Raw genomic sequence first — 24,327 nt, 5'->3', positions numbered from 1 at the left:
AAGACATGCTATCTGCTATCACCACTCACGCAATATTGTACTGGAGGTTCTAGCTGGTACAATCAGACAAGATGTAAAAGACATAAAGGAGAAGTGAAATTGTATTTGCAAGGCATGATTCACAAAAGCATATCCAGAAAATCTGATGAAATTTACACATACAAAAAAATTATAGAACTTATAACTGCTTAGGAAAGTTTTCAGATACAAGATCAAAATACAAATATCAATTATATCTTTATATATTAATGATGAAAAATCAGAAGTTGAAATTTTAAAATAATATCATTTGCAATAGAATCAAAAACAATGAAATAATGAGGAATAAATCTGACAAAACATGTGAAAGCTACGTATATAAAAATATCAAAATGCTGTTGAGAGAAGACCTATATATATAAATTGTGTGTGTGTGTGTGTGTATATATACACACACAAAAAAAAAATTCATGAGTCAAATGACTCAATATTGCTTAGATATCATCTCTCCCCAAAGTATCTTTAAATATAATGAATTCCCATTCAAAATCCTGGCAGTTTTTCATTGCAGAAAATGACAAACTGATTCTAAATTCATATAAAAATGAAAAGGACCTATAATGGCCAAAATACCTTTGAAAAAGAACAAATTTAATTGGGTGATGGGTTATAAGAAGGGCACATGTGTTGATGAGCACTGGGTGTTACAAGGCAACTAATGAATCGTTGAACACTACATCATTAGTTTTTGATTCAATATATAGTACATTGGCTATAGTACATTCCATATATAGTACATACAATATATAGTACATTGGCTAATTGAACATAATAATAAAAAAAGAAAAGAAAACAAATTTAGAGGACCGACACTACCTGATTTCAAGCCTCCTTATAAATCTACAGCAATCAAAATAGTGTACTACTGACATAAAGATAAACAATTGGAACAATGAAACAGAATAAAGTGTTCAAATATAGATATACACATATATGATGAACTGATTTTTAACAAGGTACAAATGCAATTTTGTAGAAATAGGAAAGTCTTTTCAAAAAAATGATACTGGAACAACTGGGCATCCATATGCAAAAACAAACCTAAAAACAAAAAACAACAACAAAACTCCAATCCATACCTCATACCATATGCAAAAACTACTTCAAAAACTAATGATGTACTATATGTTGGCTAATTGAACATAATAAAATAATAATAAAAAAACCTACCTCAAAATGTTTCATAGACCTAAATGCAAAATTTCTAGAAGAAAAACAGATTAAAAACCATACAACCTTGGATTAGGCAAAAATTTGTCAGCTACAACAATAAATGCACAATCCATGATAGAACAAACTCATAAACTGAACTTCATCAAAATTAAAATCTCCTTCAACAGTGTCTTCAAAAGACCCTATATTAAGGGAATGAAAAGAAAAGCCATAGACTGTGATAAATATTTGTAAATCACGTATCTGTTAAAGGACTTCTATCCAGAAAATATGAAGAATTCTCAAAACTGAGGAACAAGAAAAAATCCAATGAAAGTGTGGAAATTATGGAAAAAGATATGAACACACACTTCACCAAAGAAGATGCATGATGGAAAAGCAAGCCCAGAAAAAGATGTTCAATATCATTAGTCATTAGGGAAATACACCACAAAGAGGTACCGCTACACATTTCTTAGTTCAGCTAAAATTTTAAAAATTGATCATATCAAGTTTTGGCAAAGAAACAGAGGAACTAAAAGTCTCATACATTTACTGATGGAAATATAAAATGTCACAACTGCTTTGGAAAACAGTTTAGCAGTTTCTTTAAAAGTTAAGCACATACCTACTACGTAATGTAGCCATTTCAACTTTTAAGAATTTATCCAAGAAAAACGGAAGCATCTATCCATACAGACACTTGTACCTAAAGGTTCACAGTAACCACCTTATGTGTAATAGTCAAAACCTAAAACAAACAAATACCCATCAACAGGTAGGATATGCCTGTTGTAGGCATATGTAGGACAGGCACCAGGATATGCCATCACAAACTGTGGCATATCCAAACAGTGGAATAGTACTCAGTAATAAAAAATAATGAATATTGGTGCACACTGCAATATGGATAACTCACAAAATAATTATGATGAATGAAAAAAGCCAGACAAAATATATACATACTCCATGATGCCATTTATATAACTTTTAAGCAAAGCAAATGAACCCGAAGGGGGAGAAATGTGGTTGCTTGCGTACGTGGGGCAGCGAACGGTGGGAAAGAGGGTTACAAAGGAATACAAGGTTAACTTTGGGGAGTGATGATTATTTTCATTATCTCGTTTTTGGTAATGGTTTCACAAGTGTCTTTACATGTGGAAATGTATTGAATTGTACACCTTAAATATGTGCAGTTTACTGCATATCAATATCTCATTAATGCTGTCTTTTAAAAAGTGGTCTAACTTCGAGTTCCATTCTTTCCTTCACTAACCTGCACATCTGGCAGGCAGGTATTCAAATCCATATGTATTCTTTGACCATCCTCTATCCCTGACCCTGCATTTGTCAGTAAAAATACAAAAAAGAATATGTGAGCTGCTAGAAAGCTGATTTTCAAAATAAATGTATATGTTGATCATATGGTAAGCATTGTTAAACCCCTTTTTCTGGTTCCACTTTATGTTCCTGCCCTTCCTTCTTTCTTGGGCTATCTAATTAGGTTTTCTGTATCCTTAGATCCTCTTTGAATTTTCTCTAAAACAGGATAGAAATAAATATAAATAATAACTCAAACATGGTATTTGCCCTTGAGGAACCTGCAACAAAAAATAGTCAGTCCTTCTCTTTAGGTACCTCACATCCTAGTGGAGAGGGCAGATGTACACCAATAATTATGCTACAAGGGGCGCCTGGGTGGCACAGCGGTTAAGCGTCTGCCTTCAGCTCAGGGCGTGATCCCGGTGTTATGGGATCGAGCCCCACATCAGGCTCCTCCGCTATGAGCCTGCTTCTTCCTCCCCTACTCCCCCTGCTTGTGTTCCCTCTCTCGCTGGCTGTCTCTATCTCTGTCGAATAAATAAATAAAATCTTAAAAAATAATAATAATAATAATAATAATTATGCTACAAGAATTGATTTGTGACTATCATAAGGGTCTTAATACATTTAAAGTTAAAATATAAATAGGTTTTATAGGGGAGAGCACTGAAAAGGGGATGTTTAATTCTGATGAGGCCAACAGAAGTTCTGAGAAGACACAGCTTTCAACTGGGCTTTGAAGGATGTGTTGATTTTCAATGGGCAGAGGTGTAGGAAGATGTTTCTCTAGGCAGAGAAATATCATAAACAAAGGAGTGAGTGTGAGAAAAGTCAGCACATATTCTTGGGCTAAAGAGTAGTCTAATGAGATGAGATAGACACCCAACAAAGACCCCAACTGCTTGGTATCTGAGGAGTTATTTAATCTCTCCAAGTTCCAGTGCCTTCAACTATGAAGTGGGTATAATTACACTATTATATCCACCTAAAGAGGTTCTTGAAAGGTCTAAGAGATAACTAATGAACATAAAGCACTCAGCACTGTGCCTGGCATATGCCCAATGCTCACAAAACCAGTAGCATTTATTATTAAGTATGAGGCTAGAATCCAGAGGAGCAAAGGCGGAGAGAAAATTTCATCTCATTTGTAGTTTTATACTGACAAGTTGTTGACCCAAGTAGCTGAATGAGTACATACATCAAGTTGTACAATGACATCATGCTTTCTAAAACAAATGTCTGATTTCACCTGGTCTGCTAAAAAATTATTTAAAATGTGGAGGGCGGGGAGGGGAAGCACAGATGGCAATTTCATGGTTGATAATTCAGTCCTTCTCATTTGAGTTGAAAAAATAAAACAGACTTTATAGATTCTTCCTCCAGCCGTGTGTCTTTGACTATTAAAAAAAATACATAATAGTCTCATCAGGATTTAAAGTTTTAAGATTTTAAAGAATTCTTTTTCAAGTTACGTGCAATCATGTTTCTGGAGAGGATCATCTGGTTGAAACCTCACATTTTCAGGCCAATAATACAACAAACAAAAATCCCTTGAACAAACCAAGCAAAAAGCAAGTAAAAACCCATTTGCAACTTGCTGCACACAACTATGTGATTTCATTTTCAGGAGTCTCAGACAGAGAAGATCACCATTACCTCCCAAAACCATTGTGTGGTTGAAAATTAAACATAAGTTGAGAACAGCCACAACAAAAACTGAACAGACATTCATCTGTTCGGTATGATGAGTTACAATCCAGCCTGAAGGCAAAGAGATTGAGTAGATCAGAAAAAGTAATGGGATTTATTTGCTCTAGGAAAGCTAACTATATGCCTAGGAAGGCACTGGTGTGCCGTTAAATATTTACATGTCTGCAGAACGAGAAGTTACCGTAACTGTATTAATGTACGTTGTCCTCCATTTTCCTCTCCCAGTATTATCCCTGCATTTCCACTCCTAGTCCAAATGATCTCTGGAAGCCCTGCTGATCAAATATCTTAGGAGTTCCCATAGAGACCAGTCAGTTCTAGCAGAAGCAAATTTTTCTTAAGAGAACAATAAGTGATATAAATTCTCTTAATACATGAAAAGAGGCATTTGACCTTACACACGAGACATTTTCTGGATAGACCTGAAAATTCAGAGTTATCAAGAAGACTACAAACATGTAAGAAGGTGTTAATAATTCATGAAACAGATTATCATGATTAGCTTTAAAATATCCAAAACAGTCCACGAGAAAATAAGCAAAGGGTTCTAAATGTAAGTAAAGGCCTTATTTCCAATGGCGTTTGTTTTCCAAAATGGAGTATCAATAGAGATAGACCTACACGCAAACACAGATTTTTTCTTTCCTCTCCAGGAAGTTTAAAGAGTCTCTCTAGGACTTCCCACATTGGCAGAAAAGCTGAGAGCTTGAAAAACTTACTTCTTTAACACAGGATCTATTTCACTAAAGACCTGAAATCTGGGTGAGATGTTGGGTCCATTCAAAGTAAAATAAAAATACAAATAAACATATATTCCCAGTAGGAGAGGTCGAATAAGCAGAAGCACCAAAAAAATATATTTATTCCATTAAACACACAGCAACAAATATGTACCGGGCATAGTTACAGCATTTTGCAAATACTATCATCTAAACCAATCCTAAAACAACCCCAAAATGAAGATTCTGCTATATTTTCTCCCATAACAGATGTGAAAACTGAGAAAAGTTCAAAGACTTGCCCAAGCTCACATGTCTACTAAGTAGCGGAATTGAGCTTTGAACCCAGACGGCTTGGCTCCAAAACGATGCTTGTAATCACTTCACTATGTTGCCTATTTTTCCTTGGAGATGTTTCTGCTTGGGAATAAATTTAAATCTTTGAACATTTCTGGCTTTCCTACAGAGCCCCAAGAGAAATTTTACTTGTGCAGTAGGTACCCTTCCATGGGCAAAATCAAAATTTTTGTGGGAGAGTTTCCCTAGAAAAAAGTTTAAAATGCCTTTTTAATTACTACTCACTTTAGAATGACTGAGGCATTAATAATCCCACAGTTCCTTTAGGAGAGATAGGTGATAAACTTCAAGAATATGACCTCATCAATTTTATAAACATTTCGGAGAGCCAAGAGGCAGGTGAAAACAGAGACACGGAGCTATTCAGTGACGCGTCCATGGCACACAGACTCCTTTACAGATAACATATCCTGGAAACGGCACTAGAATTCAGAGAAACCCAACGTGGCAGCTGGTAAGTCTTGTCTTCTCCATCCATTCTATTCCTGAGGAAGGAAGCCTTGTACAGTCTATGATTCTTCACAAATGAGACTTCCTGCAGCAGAAGAATCATCAGTGACAAGGCCCACGAGCAACAAGAAAGAAGAAAAATAAGCTTTCTCAAGGAAAGCAGGCCCAGTCAGCATAATAACTAACTGTGGACTAGATAGCATTGAACGTAATTGCCTCCTCCTTCTCGGTAAAGGTCAAAGCCATCTTCAAAATGATTGCCCTATTCAGGTTTCTCATAATAGATAGGAAAATATGACTCAGACAAACACCCAGAAAGACTTGGACCCTAATTTCTCAGGTATCCTTCTGGACTGTGTTTCACCTTCCTAGAAAGTGGTACTCTAGCATTTACCAAGGCAGGTTTGTTGTTTTTTTTTTTTTTTTTCTTTCCTTTCCTGCCTTTCAACCCAAGAGAATAACATAAGCTTGAGAAAGCATGTGTTTATGTGCATGCCTGTAGATTTATAGAGCCATCCCGACTTCCCAGACATCAAAACTAAATCGACCACTAAAAACAAAAGCCAAGCAAAATCAGGCACATGCAAGTACCATTGCACTTTGAGGTGAAGGTGAAGGTGAAGGTTAGCAGTCCCTCCTGATTACTTGTCTTTGCACTAATATTCCTAACTGAATCAACATCCAGGGGATGGTGCTTCCTCAGGATTCTACTCCAGATTCTGGTACTGAGGTATCTACATAAAGCGTGAGTAGCTGTTGTTCCCCTAGGCTTACTATTCCTAATTGTATTGTTTTTGTTGCTCTGCTTGGTTCAGTAAGCTGATGCATTAATTGTGTAGCAGCATAGGATAGAAAATATCAAATCATGTTAGTTTAAGCAGTGGCTTCTTGGCTTCCTTCTCTGCACATCTCCGGTGCTAGTGGTCAGTTGGAATGAACAGCAAATATAACCTGATTTTCTGGGAGGTGAGGGAGGCCTTCTTTCAGTTTTATTAATCCTGCTTTCATCGTTCCATAGCAAAACCTGCAATGTGGTCATCCTTTTTAGGTTTCTGATCATATCAGGGGCTTTGGTTTCACTTGGATTATAGATTTACTTGGAAACAGTATTCAAAAGTTGGGAAACTGTTATGTACTTCAGTGAGAAGTCTCAGAATAAATGGAATCCCATTACTTTCAGAATAAAATTGAAACTGCCAAAAAAAAAAAATGATACAAGGCTCTTGACAATATGGCCACTGCCCAGCTGTCCAGCCTCAGTATTAACCATAGCCTCTTCTTCCTCCCTCAACTCAACCCAACCCTAGATAAATATTGAGTCATTATTCAAACCAGAATAAATTATGTGACCTCCTTAATCCCCTATGTTTCTGCAGCCACAATATATTTGCAGACGCTATTTGTATTAGTTATGGTGGACTAACTGATATAACAAGCCGCCCCAACATTTTGATCACTTAACACATTAAGGTTTATTTCTCACTCAAGTCATAATCCAGTGCAGGTCAGCAGGGGTTCCCTGCTCTACTCAGTTATTCAGGAACCCAAGTTCTTTCCATTCAGTAGCTCCAGTATCCTCTATGGCAGCCTTTCTCAACTGAGGTTCCATGAAAGACTTAAGCCATAACCCCTTGGGCATCCACTGTATGTGATGAATTAACCATTTCCTAACCAATCTATAATGATTCTAACTAAGTAGCATCCTTGCAAGAATGGAGAAAATAGTCACTAAAATTATTTTTCCATAGGGTTTGATTCTACATGAATCCTCTGAGGAAGGCTGTTCCAGAGCACGGTCCTCAACATTGTTGAATGTTAGAAAAGCCAACGATGATCTACGGCCTCACAATTTTTAGGTAGATCATCTACACCCAGCCCACCAAAGATGTATGAAACAGAGAATGAAAAAGAATGCATGGAAAATCACACAGGAGGTCTTCCCACAGGATGAGTTTAGTGTGAATCATTTCTGTCCACAGTTACTAGGTGAGAACACACAGAGCCCCACATAACTGCAGTGAGACAAGAAATACAGCTTCCTCCCTTGTGCCTAGAAGGGAAAGGAAGTGGGGGTTGATACACCCTTAGCATTATCTGTCACACTGTTCTTTTTACCTGCAGAGATGTCTGCTTTCCCTGCCCCCACACCTCCAGAATTGTTCTACCTGGTAGCTCTTCCTGTCCTCTGAAACCATACTGACTTGCTCCAGAAAACCTTCTCTCTCCATGTCTCCAAAGCTCCTGGGATCCACCTTCATAGGAGCACTTACCACACAGAAGTATCCTGGCTAGCTTCTCTGTCTCCTCCAGCTTCAACTCTGTATTCCTAGTGCCTGTTGCAGCTCAAGACAGACAATGGATACTCACTACATTTCAAGACTAGATGAGTAAAAGTATCAGAATGTACTTCACATACATAGATGTCATAGTTAATCTTTTTTTTTAAAGATTTATTTATTTATTCGATAGAGATAGAGACAGCCAGCGAGAGAGGGAACACAAGCAGGGGGAGTGGGAGAGGAAGCAGCAGGCTCATAGCGGAGGAGCCTGATGTGGGGCTCGATCCCATAACGCCGGGATCACGCCCTGAGCCGAAGGCAGACGCCTAACCGCTGTGCCACCGAGGCACCCCAATGTCATAGTTAATCTTAACAAGTCTTCCTATCACCCCTACATCTTATATTTAAGAAACTTAGAGGACTAATAAGTGAAATACTTGTTCCAAGTGACAAAATGACAGAGGTAAACAAGAGACAGTTTTATATCTGACTATATAATGTATTGTTTTATTGTGCCTGTTGTGTTTTATCCCTCCTCTTCCAATTTAAAATAATAATGAAATGGTACATATATAAGAAAAAATACTCTATTTCCTTTTATGCCTCAAAAAGTTCTTCTTGTTGAAAAGAAAATGAAAACATTCTCCTTCTTTCAAAGTCACCTGAAATACTAGACAAATTATGAAGAAGGCACTCAGTGTCTTTTCCCTTTTGTCCATAGCAATGCTTGGACAGAATTGTAGCAACCTAAGGTTTATCAAAACTAACTAGCTACCATTCCTAAAGCAACAGAACTTTGTTATTTTTATCAGATACAACCAAGAATAATCAAGTTTCATATGGCATAAATGGGATTCTGCAGTGATTCATTTCTTTTTTCCTTCCTTCCTCCCTTCCTCCCTACCTTCCTCCCTCCCTTCCTCCCCCATTGCCAACTGTTCTGTGACAGCTGGAATGAAATGCTACATTAAAAAAAAAAAATCTTCTTCAGAAGGTAACAAGCAATGTCTATTTCTCAACTGGAACTAAGAAGTCCTACGGGGATTCAGTTTCAGTGAAAAGACTGATACTAAAATAAATAAATAAAAATAGGGTAAATATTAAACTGAAACAGAGAAGCCAGTGATATGCACACACTCCAGTGTGGTAGCCAGTGGCAGGTGCCTGCGGAATGGCAGGAGATGGTTACAGATGTGCAGTTAGTGGCGGTGGTCAGGGCAGGACGCAAGGGCCTGGGCCAACTACGGGGGCACTGGCAGCTGTGCTGGCACTAGCTGTCGGCAGGCACTACTGTGGCTACTGGGTGTCACTGTGAGCACCCTTTCATTTAATTCTTGAGCTGGGTATGGTATGTTGGTACATAGCATCTCGTCCCATCTTCTTCTACTTCACCTTTATTACAAAAGCTGGGAAGTTACAAATTACATCCCTAGATTTTCTTTTTGACTAGCAAAGCACATTAGATTAACAAACTAGGTTCCAACAATTAGAAGCACTCCCCTGAAATTTAGAAAGCAAAAGTGAAATTAGATCACGTTCCTGTGACTTTCAACATATTTTCATGACAAGCAAACCCAGGAAGCCAACAGCCTCAGCTGTATAGATATTAATAGAGCTGGAGCCACCGTATCCGGGCTCAGCTTCCCAATGCTCAGTTACAGATGTACAGTGGTAGTGGTGATTACAGTGGCAATGACAGGCTCCTGAATTCTAAATTTCAGCAAGTTTTTGCTCGTGGTTCCAGTGGCATCCTCTTGAATCCCTACCTTCCTAAGCATGGCAAAGGCAGAAGCTCTTCTGACAGACCAATGCAGTAATCTTACTTTAAGAGGCTTTCTCGGAGGTCCACCTGAATGTTCCCTCGCGAGCCCTTCAAACAATTTTATAAGCATGTAACTAACCTGTGTTAAATTCCCTACTATTTAAAATACCCAAAGTGTTTTTGTTTAAAGCACTGAATCCTAATTGATATGAACCTCAAAATGACCCTACGGGATTCTATTATTATACCTCTTTTACATACGAGAAAACTGGGGAATCAAAAAGTAAAGTAAAAAAATAAATAATGTGGCAAAAAAGCCACACACTAGGGGGAAATATCTGCAAAATACATGTGATAGATGAACTGCATCCAAATTATGCAAAAAACAAAACAAACAAAACAAAAAGCTCTTAAAACACAATAAAAAAAATAAACAACCCAACTAAAAAGTGAGCAAAATATTGGAGCAGATACCTCCCCAGAAAAGGTATATGGATAGTAAATGAGCATATGAAAAGATGTTCAACAGTGTATGTCATCAGGGAACTACCAATTAAAGCAATGATGACGTACCACTACACACCTATCAGAATGGCTAAAATCCAAAGCACCAACATCACCAAACGCTGGTGAGGATGGGGAGCAACAGGAACTCTCAGTCATTTCTGGTAGGAATGCAAAATGGAAGACTTTTTTGGAAGTATCTGCAAGACAGTTTTGTGATTTCTAACAAAACTAAACATACTCTTACCATTTTATCTAGCAACCACACACCTTGATATTTACCCCAAACTGTTGAAAAGTTATGTCTATACAAAAACCTGCACATGGATATTTGGGGCAACTTTATTCATAATTGCCAAAATTTAGAAGTAGCCAAGATGTCCTTTAGTAGGTGAATGGATAAATAAACAATGGTATATTGGAGTATTATTCAGCAGTAAAAAATGAACCCTCAAGTGTCAACTATATTTTTAAAAATAATGAATAAAATTTAAATTAAAATCAATAAATAATGAACTATTTTTAAAATTTTTTAAATAATGAATAAAATTTAATTTAAACCAATAAATAATGAACTAGCTTGAAAAGATATGGAGGAAACTTAAATGCACACTGCTAAGTGAAAGAAACAAGTCTGAAAAAACTCCATACTATATGATCCCAATCACATGACATTCTGGAAAAGGAAAAAATACGGAGCTAAAAGATCAGTAGTGGCCAGGGGTTCAAGAGAGGGAAGGGACCAACAGTTGGAACACAGGGGATTTTTAGGGCAGTAAAATTATTCTTACGATATTGTAATAGTGGGTATATGACATTATGCATTTGCTAAACCCATTTTATTATACAACAAAAAGACTAAGCCCTAATACAAATGACCAATTTTAATTAAGAATAGTATATCAATATTGATTCATTAATTATAAAATGTATTATAATAATGCAAAAATTTCCAAGATGTTAATCTTGGAAACTGTATGTGGGGCAGAATACAAAGGAACTCTCTGTACTTTCTGCCCAATTTTTCTGCAAACCTAAAACTGCTCCTTAAAAAGGCCTGTTAGGGGATGCCTGGGGGGCTCAGTTGGGTGGGTGCCTGCCTTCAGCTCAGGTCATGATCGCAGGGTCCGGGGATCGAGCCCCACATCTCCCTCTGCCTGCTGCTCCCCGTGCTTGTGAATGTTCTCTCTCTCTCTCTCTTTCTCTCTGACAAATAAAATCGTTAAAAAAAAAAAAGCCCTATTAATTTAAAGGAAAAAATGACATGAAAACTATCTATGAAAAACCCTTATCTATAATCATAATTATAAAAGGGTGAATGTTGCGGCACCTGGGTGGCTCAGTCAGTTAAGTGTCTGGTGTCAGCTCAGGTCATGATCCCAGGGGTCTTGGGATCTGCTCATCTCAGTGGGGAGCCTGCTTCTCCCTCTGCCTGCCACTCCCACTGCTTGTGCTCTCTCTCTCTCTGTCAAATAAATAAATAAAACCTTTAAAAAAAAAAAAAAGGTGAATGTTTTCCTCCTGAGATTAAAAGCAAGATGAGGATGTCTATTCTTACTACTTCTATTCAACATTGTACGAGAAATTCTAGTCAGGGCAGTCAGGCAGGAAAAAGAAATAAAAGGAATCCAGAATGGAAAGGAAGAAGTCAAACCATCACTATTTGCAGATGATATGATCTTGTATATACAAAACCCTAAGGAATCCACCAAAATATGTTAGAACTAATAAATAAGCTCAGAAAGATTGCAAGACACAAGATAAACATTAAGAAAATGATTTTAAACAACGAACAATTGGAAAATTATATTAAGAAAATAATTCATTTATAAGCAGCACAAAGAAAAAAATACTTAGAAATACTTAGCAATAAATACTAATAAATACCTAGGAATGAATTTAAGAAAAGGAATATAATACTTACACTCTGAAAATTACAAAACTTCATTAAGAAATTTTAAAAGACCTAAGTAAATGGAAGGTCACTCCATTTCGTGAATTGAAAGATTTAATATTAAGATGATAACACTGCCCAAATTGATCTACAGATTCAACACCAACCCTACTAAAATTCTAGGTACTATTTTTGCATTATTTGACAATCTGATCATAAAATTCATACAGAAATGCAAAATAACCAAAACAATCTTGAAAAAGAACAATAAAGTAGGAAAACTCACTCTTTCTGATTTCAAAACATACTACACAGCTATAGTAATCAAATAAGTGTTGTCTTGGCCTAAGGATAAACACAGATTAATAGAACAGAATTCAGAGTGCAGATGTATATATGGATTTTCCACAAGGTTGCCAAAACAACTTAATGGGTAAAGAATTTCAACACCTGGTGTTGGAACACTGGATATTCACATGCAAAAGAATAAAGTTAGATCCCTTTCTCATACACTATATAAAACTGAACTTAAAATACATGATAGTCCAGTGGTGTCCGGCTGGCTCAGTCTGTGCAGCACACAACTCTTGATCTTGGGGTTGTTGAGTTTGAGCCCCAATTTGGAGGTAGAGATAACATACATACATATGTACATATACATACATACATACATAATAAAAAAAAGTACATGACAGTCCTAAATGTATGAGCTAAAACTATAAAATCTGTATTAGCTTCTATGGCTGCTGTGACACACCACCACAGATTTGGTGGCTTATAATCACAGAAATTTATCCTCTTACTGTTCTAGAAGCCAGAAGCCCAAATCTGGTAACACACAGAGGTATACTTGAGTCTTTAGCTGAATACTGATCTAGGTATACGTGAGAGGCCAGGAAAAGAATCACCAGAAAATAATATGCTGTACAATGCTTAGAGCCCACATAAAGCTGGGAGGAGCTCTTCTTCCCACCAGTCACAGAGAAAATGTTTCCTATGTCATGGGTCATGAGGATTAGGGTCCTCAGAGGGATATCATCTTAATAGTAGGATTAAAGTAGCCTGATAGTAAAAGCTCCTCTTGATGCACCCTAATAAAACTTAAAAACTAACTAACTATAAGATTTACTTTTGTAACTTTATTTAAAGAGTGAAAACAACACACTCCTTGGGGAAACATGAGGGATTGAGAAGATAGGCCCTGGTGAATGATTACTACAGCACCTGGAAATGACAGGCCATCCAAGGAGAAAAACAAGGCACTGGTGTTGTAGACAGTGGCTGTCTGAAGCTCAGCAGAGGAAAAGATGAACTGAAACTCAAAAAATAATCAATTAAAAGAAACAGATTACATACATAACAGAATTATTAGTAAAAGACATTGCAACAGTTACAACATATATATTCGGTCTATGGAATGTATTGCGTATGTTACAAAACATAGAGGAACCTATGAATACGACAAAGAGAGAGATGCAAGGTATCAAGGAAAGACTCACATGGCAATTCAAGACATGAAAAATACAATACCTGAAAGGAAAAATACACTGGAAGGGATTATGAGCTGGTTAAATGCTGCATAAATATAAATCAGTGAACTTGAGAACATAAAACCAGAAATTATCCAAAAACAGAGGAAAAAAGAGACATAAATAAATAAATAAATAAATAAATAAATAAATAAATAACGGGGGGAAAGTGGGAAACAGGAACAGAGCATCAGTGAGCTGTAGGGTAATAACAAATAGTCTAATACACACGTAAAGAAGTACCAGAAGAAGAAGTGAGAGGAGGATAAAAAATAAAAATAATTGAAGAAAATCTTCCGTATTTTCCCAAACTATAAATCCACAGATATAAGAACTTCAACAAACCCTAAGCGCCACAAACATAAAAGAAATCACACTAAGATTCCTCATGATCAATCTGCTGAATATCAATGACAAACAGAAAATACAAGAGCAACCAGAGAAAAAGACATATTATATCCAAGAAGAAATTATATCCAAGAAGGAATCACAATGAGAATTAGAAAATGTGGGGCGCCTGGGTGGCTCAGTTGCTGGGCGTCTGCCTTCGGCTCGGGGCGTGATCCCGGAGTTCTGGGATCGGGCCCCGCATCGGGCTCCTCTGCTGGGATCCTGCTTCTTCCTCTCCCACTCCCCCTGCTTGTGTTTCTTCTCTCGCTGGCTGTCTACCTCTTTGTCAAATAAATAAATAAAATCTTAAAAAAAAAAAAGAAGAATTAGAAAATGTGTTAAAGCAAATGAAAACACATCATATAAAATTTTGTAGTATGCAGCTAAAGCAGAACGTACAGGGAAATTGATAGCTTTAAAGTTCTTATATTAGAAAAGAGGGGTCTCATAATAATAATATCAAGAAATTTAAAAACAAAAAATTAAATCCAAAATAACTGAATGGAGAAAATAATAAAGATAAGAAAAGAAAAAAAAAAACAGAAAAGAGAAAAAAACATAAAAAAAATTGTACCCAAAATCTGTTTCCTTTAAAAAATTCATAAATTTTATAAATTTCTAGCCAGATTAATCAGAAAGAAAAGAGGGAAAACACAATTATCAATACCAGAAGTCAAACTGGTAACATCACTACATGTTCTATAGACATTAAAATAATAAAGGATTATTATGAACAACTTTATGCCAAAAAAATTAACAATTAAGATGAAATAAAAAAATCCATGAATGATACAAAGTACCAAAATTCATTCAAGAAGAGAAGAAACAGATAACCTGATAGCCCTATATTTCAGAGTAAAAGATTGTGCAGGGTAAGTAGAACCTCTGGATCTGATTTCATATATTTAACTTAGCCCCCAAATCAAGGAGCCCAACACTAACTCTGAATACTGATTTCAAGGGCCTATATGAACTGAAGAGAAGCAATACAGGCTGTTTAAATGCAGGCTTAGACAACCATATCTATGTCACCACAGACTTGCAAATCCACAAATGGCAAACCACTCAGCCTATTTCCAGGATGCCCAAACCTTCTACCATTCCCCTGTTCTGTACTCTGTCTGGCAGAGCTCAGATCAGGCCATAAGCCAGGGCAAGTTCAGGCAGTAGCATAATGATATGATTTTAACGACTCTGGATCCTTTAAGAGGAGGCAAAACATTCTAAAAGAAAACTATTAGAGATGAGGTCTAAAATGCAAATGCCCCTTAAATGCAAACGTTAGTTTTAGCATCAGGCAGGTGACTGGCTAACTACTGTAACACTGTGACCTTCCCTAGGGCCCAGGAATTACTTACTGACTGTCAGGTGAGTCTTCAGGATAATACTTCACACACACCCCTTCCTTCTTATTCATCTCAATTTTGCAGAATCTTGTTTCTAATGCTGGCTGTGTTATTTGCTTAGATGAAGTCATTTCATTCTTATTCGAAAATCTAGTTGTTTTTCATCCTTTTTAAATTTAACAGTAAGTGGATACAATACAATCTGAAATCACTCTGCGGTTCTTTCATTAGGATTGGGCATGTGACAGTGTTTTTATTAACAACTTACAATGAAATGAAACAAAAGTTTCATGTATTCTTTTTCCTAGGAACAGTGAGAGATCTATGTTCACCATCACAATATATTTTCTATGAAAATGCAAGTATTTAATTAATAATTATAGTGCCTTGAATTAATTTTAGTTTATATAGTCAAAGACATATTTGGGATTTTTTAAAAATTTATAACAATGTAAACAAAATGCTACCGAAATCATCACAACTATTTAATTAGATGTGATATAAATCTCCCCTCAGTAATTCACTACTTAGGTCATTTATAAAGACAGACTTTGCTTATGCCCCTTTTACAGGAGACTAACAGGAGGCCATTATCCTTTTGGAGTGGGCAGATTTACGCATATACCTTCCATTAGCATTAATAGAGGTCCACGTAAATCACAAGGCACCAATAGCTGAAAAGACCTTCTCTCTTCTATCAGGTAATTGGCTATTTCAGATAAAAAATAATTTTGGGATAAAGAAGACAAAAATTATGTTCTTAATGTAATTATCTTAGGTTAAGACTACATTAAAATGACATAGTAAAGAATAGTGGGTGACCCGACACTTCATTTGGCTTTTATTTTCCCTATTTCCTAAGCTAAACATAAGCATAACAATAAGAAGGCATAAAGGTAGATTAGAATGAATGCTTTTAAAAAGACAGGAAAAGTGCATTACATGATATGTAAGCACATTGACATAGATCATTAAATTAACAGAATGGAGTCACAATAAAAGCATATTGTTCCCTTCATATGGCAAATGTTTGCTACACTTGTACCTTAGACTAACATAGGATTTGCTTAACATTTTAATTGTATTATTTTAAGAAGTACAATGTCTTCCAAATGTTCTATTACTCTGCATATTTTTTTTAGTTCTGTATTGCTGTTCATGCATATGGGCTTCTCAGGGTCCTTGGCACAATTTTATGTACCTCGAAATATCATGTGCAGATGGTTACGTTTTAGTTTTTCATTCCGCACATATAAGAACTTTCATGTGCTTAATGTAAAGCAAACACTAGCATGTCAAGTTGTCTTGTGTGTCAAATAGTGGTACATAAATAAATTCACCGGATATACTCTAAAACGAAACAGAGATGTTGAACTTCTCAGAAAGAAGGTATCAGAAAGCCAGGAGTCTTTCTCATATTTGGCAGATGATTTTGTAAAATGGGTTCACTACTGGCAAATAAGTTATATCTTCGTGGTTTAGCCAGACAGATACCACCTAACCTCTGCTCAGATTTAAAATGCATGCTTTGTGTAATATACATTTGCAAATCTGTCTTAGAAATGTTCTGCTACAGATCAGATGCCTTGTTATTGAGAAATCAAACAGTTCTTTAAATAGAGGGTGAAAATGAGGCAGAAGCTAATTTTTGCAGCACAAAACTAATTGTGTGTTTTATTTTCATTTAACAGATTAAATATAGTTCTACCCTTTGCTTTGATTCCTCTTCTGTTTCTTACAAATGCGACAGTGTCAGAGTATACATAGGGATTCCACTTAATTAAAAAAACATAGTCACAAAAAAAGAGAGAGAGAGAAAAGAAAAAGGAACAATAAAAACAAAACCATTTATAGGGTTCTAGTTACTGGCATTTAACAAAAGGCATTTCTAGGGAATTTTCAGGGGGGTATATTATGGTTCTCAGAGTGGATGCTACGTATTGCTTTATTTTTATACCGTATTTGTTTTAAAATCAAACACATAGAAGAGAGCCTGTTTAAAAAAAAAAAAAAAAAGGGAACCAGAAAAGAGAAGAAATGGATGACCGCCTCTTTGTGACATATTTTCTCCCTCAGCCTTGCATATTTGCATTAAAGTGATTGTGAATAATGTACATTTGACCAGTGCTGTCTGCAGAACTAATGCCTATTAAAGGGATGGGAAGTAGCATATGTTGTGCCTAGGGCAGAGAAAGTCCAATCACCCCCACTGTGAGAGTCTCCAACTAAAACGCAGGACAGCCTGGGATTAATCCTAAATGAACCCAGCAGGGAGAAACAGGACACAGTCCCTCGGTCCACATTTAAGCTTCTGAACTAAAGATTTTTTAGAGTTTGCTTCCAAAAATAACCCATAATCTCTATCACTTCATTCACACGGAGAACATAATTCTTATCTCTTTTGTCTTAGTTACCAATCCTACAAAATTTCAAGGGAAACCATTATGGCAAGAAATCGGACACAAGCAATCAGTTGTTACAGAATCAGAATTATGCTCTTTATTGCCATTTTAGCAACTCTCTCCTCTGCTTCAACTATTCCCCAGCACTATCTGACAAGGCACAGTTTTGTCAGTAATTGCAGAAGGTTTTGGGTTTGTGGTTTCACTTTTATGTTCTTGCACTCTACTAGAAATGCTCTGCTATTTAAACACTTGGCAAAAGCTTCTCAGTCTTGTTACGTAATCTTTCTGTGACCTCTAGCATCAGGTTCAGATGCAAACTAGCTTTCCTTCTACCTGTGTTAACTTGATAGCTGAAAAATAGCAATTATAAAAATGTATGAGAATAACGAAATCGGCTGAACTGGGAAAATACAAGTGCCACATTACCATGTTTAGAGCAGTAAGATTGCCTCATTAGCTGCAGTATTACAGAGAGAGACAGAGACAGAGACAAAGATAGATAGCAAGAGAATAACCAGAAAATATATATTCAGATCATCATTTGGTATTCATGTAACCCAAGGGGGGAGGGGTAGTAAAAATAAAATACAATCAGAAAACTTGTAAGCTGTAACACAGCATGATATGAAAGAGTCTGTGTAATGCTGAAAGTAATAGAGTTGATATGATTTAGCTTATCTTTTCTCCTTCTCTCTTAGTGTTTAATTCTATTCAAATTACTGTGAAGATACTGTTATGTTTCAGAATGGAGGAAAGCTTCAAACCATTGATTTTAGTTTATTGGCCTACTCCTTGGGGTAGTAGGGGTGACTAGGATTGCCCTGTTTTGAGAGCTTTTAAGAAATTCATTCTTCGAATGGTTAGCTATAATGGAGGGTTAGATACTGTCACAGAAATTAAGTCTGGGGTTTTTAATTCTCTTTCCTTGGGATAGCAGCCTGAGTTTTGCAGATCAAAGATCTCCCTCACCCACCGCTGACTTTACTCTCCTGATCTACCAGAGGCCCAGGATGACTGTTTTGGCAAGCTGAGCAACTTCGTTCTTCCCACGATTTCAGTCCTTGTCCACCGTCCCCCAGTGATACTCCCTCACAATGTGTAATCATGGTAGTTTCTGAGATCAACCAAACCCAGCTTGGAGAAATGACTGGGGCCATGATTCGGCGTCGGAGACACAGAAGACATTAATTCCCTATGAAGATTATGCAGCAGCTTCAACCTGCTCTGCAGTATTATAAGCACTTATAAATTGTGGAGAGGGAAGCTGATGGAAAGGCCATCTTCAAAACACGCTATCAGAAAAAGTAACATAAAAATGACCCGACATTAGTTCATCAGAGGCTCAAAAAAAACTGATTGTTTGATTAATAAATTCATGCAAATAACCCTTTATCTTATACATAATTTCCTATCTTAATCTTATTCTTGGCCATTATTAAACTAGGGACTGGCAGCAGGGGAGTTTCATTAATTCATTATTTCAGCAAATAATTATCAGGCACCTGCTATGTGCTGACATCAGAAGAAGTTAGGGGTCTCTGTTACCACTGCACTTAAAGCTAGTACTGGAGAAAGACAATTTACGGTACATTGTGATCATGCTTTGCTAAAATGAGTAATATGAGGTTCTATGGGACTGCAAAGCAGAAAATGTGAAAAAAAAAAGTATAAAATTTAATTATGTTTTTAGAAAAGCTGTCAACTTCAGTTACTAAAGGTGCAAACTGCTTTATTGTCTTGCTCACAGGAAGGTTACCCTTGTTGCTGTTTTCCCAGTAATCATATATTACGGTTTATTCCTTTCTTAGCCACTCAAAGCTCAATACCGCAAGTTAAGTCGGAACTGGTGAGCCATTCTCTGGACTAAGCTTCGTAGAGACACACTACCTCTTATGCATGCTTTCAGAGGCTTTGGCCATCTCACATTTTGCTGCTGGGGCTGGTAGAAGTTTGTGTTGTGATGTATTACTTTTGTCATCACGTGCCCCCCAAGCCCCCTCCTCTTCTTGCACTGTTTTATTGCAGCACAAGGTCTAAAACCCATGAATCTTGCTGTCTTCCAATAGCCCCCTTCTGTAACACGGCGACCTGTGCAAAATTAGAGGTAATAATTCATAGCAAAAAGGATAAAAATTATAAAGCAAATGGCTTGCTTCCAGATTCCACGGCAACATTTTTAAAGCCTGAATCAAATATTTTAAGCAGTACCCTTTGTGAGGCAGAATGAAGGCAGTGTGTGGCTCCACCAGAAGCCCTGGGTTCTAGTTCTACTTTCTGCTACAGATCCAAGGCAAGCATGGTCCCCTCCGGAACACAATTCCCTCATTTCTACCCAGAAGAGGCACGAACTAGAATATCCCCTAACATTAATGTCAACTCTAGTATTCTATAAATTAATTTTAAAATAAAAGGTGAACTTTTTGTTCTTTTAACATTCACACACTTCATTTATCCAAAGTCCATAAAGAACACTGGTAGGTAAGACTCCATACATCACTTTAACATAAGAAAATGACCAAGAAATATCATACACTCTACTTTTCTGAAATAAAAATTCTGAATCCCAGAGAGACTGACTTTTCTAAGATTACACGGTGACTCAGCAGAATATGGAATCAAATCCCTATTTCTCAAATTTTAAATAAGAAACCAAAATATTCCATAGGAAAGATTAAATTTTTTCAAAAATTTCCTCTGATTCAGTTAACAATCTGACCCTCAATATGACTTGGTAAAACACTAACTATACTTTACTCTCTGCAGATGAAGTAGTTTTATTGGCCAAAAATGCATAGTTAAAGGAATGAGGTTGTTCATTAGAGTACCAAATGGACCATACAGAAGGCACAAACTGATGTTCCAATCTCAGTATTTGATGGTGATAGTCACTGTGGCAGCTAGGAGAGCTAGGCCAGAGGTATCTAAATATGAGCTCCTCTCTACTCCCCTCTGAAAGCTAGACACATTAACATCACCATTTGGTCTGCATGCTTCGACGTTTCCCTGGACTGGCTGGCAAAGCAACTACATGTCTTTGTCAAGATGAATATGTGTTCTCTTAATCTGCAGTGTTTCTAGCAGTCAGTGGGACACTGAGAAAGGTCAGAAGTATTTTAAATGCCATGGTTTTGTGACCACAAAACCCAAATCTCTCATTCTTGGACAGACCTTAGATTCCCAAGAGGTTAACACAGGTAATCTGGCACATTTTCCATACCACTTGCCTCCTTCCTATCTTCTGCATGTGTTCACACCATCAGTTAAGATTTGCACCAGGAACAGATTTCTGACAAATGCTATTTTAGCTTGTGAGTAGGAAATGATAGTTAAATACAATAAATTTCTTGATATCCTGCCGAGGTATCAACTCCGTCTGTTCCTAATCACTTTTTCCCCGAGTTAGAATTCAGTCATCTCAAAAAAGTAACTGCCTAGCATTTAATAGTTCTATTTTTTAAACATATTTTCAGTGGCAATTATCACGTCACTTATGTCAAATGTACAGACTATTTTATCAGAGACTATTTCATCTTTTGTGATTCAACGGCTGTCCAGTGCTTTTGATCTTGCCAAATCCCCCCCTCCTAATCTGTGCTAAGTAAGATTAAAGCTTGGTACTGGTCACTGTGATGTTTGTCTGCAAGTAGAGACAGTCAAGTAATAAGTAAATTCAAAAGAATAAACTCTCTCCACTCCACCTTTTCCCCGGTGAACAAAATTAGACACATAGGTTATCAAATATATTAATCCTTTTATACTGAAAGCATTATAGAATCTTCATTTGAAGTATAATGCCAATTTCATTCCAAGAACAGATAACAAATAAAATTTTGAAGTTTGCTTGTATTAAAGGAGTTTCTTTAAAAAGTACTCACTTTTAGGAACACAGAACTCTATGTAATTACTTAACAAATATCATGTAGAGCTTACTATGTGCAGGATACTCCTCTAAGTGTTTTATAAAATTTAACTTATTTAATCCTTATAATAATTTATGATTATCCCCATCTCACAAATAAAGAGACTGAGAAACAGAGATTAAAGTAACTTTCTGAGGGGCGCCTGGGTGGCGCAATCATTAAGCATCTGCCTTCGGCTCAGGGCATGATCCCAGAGTTTTGGGATCAAGCCCCACATCAGGCCTGTCCGCTAGGAGTATGCTTCTTTCTCTCCCACTCCCCCTGCTTGTGTTCCCTCTCTCTCTGGCTGTTTCTCTCTGTCAAATAAATAAATAAAATCTTTTTAAAAAAATAAATAAATACATTTAAAAAATAAAGTAACTTTCTGAAAGTCAATTAGCCGATAAGAGGAGGAATTGGGATTCAAACTCAGGCAGTATGGCTCAAGTCTATGCTCTTAACCCTCAACAAGGTGATGTAAATATCAATTAGATAATGGGAAAATGGGAAGCATTTTGTTTCCAATTAAAACTGAAAGCATCACTTAATTTACTGAACCTGATGTCAACAGTCCTGGAGTCGTGCTTTCTGATGACTCTTTCTCAAATATCTGAGACAATATCCTGAGAAAAGGGCCCTTATTTCTTAAAAACAGTTTATAGTTTATAGTCTTTCTCCAGATCTATAATAAGTACTAGTGCAACTTTTGCTCTAAGATTGATTTTTAGAAACTGGAGAGTAATGGAAGATGGTTTTGCAGAAAGAGGAAACGCAGGAGTTGTTCTTACTGTTTATCATCTTAATTCATGTGGCTGTAATAAGAAAAAAACAAGAGACTGCAACATGAATTGAAACAGCTCCGTACAGCACACAAACCAAACCCTTAATTCCACAATGCTGGAACTCTGCAGTATTTCAGCATGCTGAGCTTTAATTTTTCTTTTGTAAAATATGGTTACAATACCTGCCTCATGGTGTTACAGCACCGGCTAAATGAAATAATTTAAAGTGCTTAGCAAAGTTTCTGGCACTAATAGCCCTCCACAGATACTCACTTTCCTCTCATTGTAGAAATTAAGGTTTTCTAGTTTATAAACACTGAGGGAGAGTTATTAAGCCTTTAAAGATGTGGTTGAAGAAAACAGTCATTCAATCATTTAATAAGTATTTAACAAACACCTACTATGTTCCAGGCACTATTATTATTTCAAACATAATAGGCTAGGATTTCGGAGGGCTAAAGTCTGTGTTTTGACACGCTTCTAATTTCATTAGAAACAAATATGTAAGTGGATGTTTCCACCATCTCTGAATGGCTATTTCTTTGAAAGAACCTACTATTTTCTTGGACAAGAACAGAGTATTCTGTGATTACTTTGGTGATCCCTCGACTTTAGAGGAAAATGACTTCTGAATAGACACACAGCTGAAAAGAGGCAAAACATTTTTTCTTAAATAGCAACTACAAAACATTCAGAAATAATGGGCCAATCAGGACTCAACACCATTCAGTTTCTGGTCACTCTAGGTATGGTCTCCCTAAAGATCAGCATCAATGAGAGCCAAGCCCCTCTAGAATGCACGAGGTCTAACTCAATCATTGGTGTTAAAGAAGTGCCTTTCAGGTTGGGTCTGTTTTGCTAAAAACTTAATATTTATCTTCCTTTTTAAAATGATCCAGGTTTGTTATGTGAGTTTCTAATACAATCATTAATGAACATTCAGCTCCATGAAGAAGAGTAAAGCGAATGACCTCAGACTTGAGAGCTGTTTTTCCTAGCTCTCAGATTTGCCCCTCAGGTAGGAAACAGCTGCTGCCTGCATTAACTACCTCTGTGGGACAGAGACACACTTTGATTCTTCTCAAGCTGTGAATTCTTTAGTTCACAGCTACAGTGTCCGTTCACACAGCCTTACTCTATTAAACAGCTCAGCCCTTGTCTTCACTGACTTTCCACTTCCCTCTTATTTCTAACAGTGTAGGTCAAGAGATATGGCCCCCTTGGTGGATTCCCAGCCACTGTTCACGTCGTCACTCAAGTAGTTTATTGGGCACCTAAGTATGTGCTGAGTACTGTGAGAACGCGGTAACAACAGTGCCACAAATAAAAGGCCATGTTTTATATATACATAAAACAATTCCAATAACAATGCAAGAGGGTACATAATTAAGGACCATTGCACACCTGTATTGCCTCGTTCATGATTCTACTCTGGCCCCTCCAAAGTCCCACTCACTCAAAGAGCACTCCCCAGTGACACACCCACATCTCTATTCCTCATTATATCATCAATAAAAGTCCCTCTGCTCAGGGAGATGCTGCCTTTGCAACACTTTATATTCTATCCAAATTCCTTTAATAATATAATCTCTTTCAGAGTTGCCCCAGGGTTTCCAATGTCTTCTTCTGAACTCCAAGATGAACCCCTAGAATTTATTCCTGCTGCTAAATCTGTCAGTATTTCCACAGGTTCCTTGGAGGGTTATACTTTGGTTGTACAATCTCACTTAGGATAAGAAGAAAAACAGAAAAACACCACACACACACACACACACACACACACACAC

This window comes from Ursus maritimus, unplaced genomic scaffold, assembly GCF_017311325.1.
Source record: "Ursus maritimus isolate PB19 unplaced genomic scaffold, ASM1731132v1 scaffold_29, whole genome shotgun sequence".
NCBI lineage: Eukaryota > Metazoa > Chordata > Mammalia > Carnivora > Ursidae > Ursus > Ursus maritimus.
The sequence above is the reverse complement of the archived record's forward strand: the minus strand, read 5'-3'. Positions refer to the sequence as shown.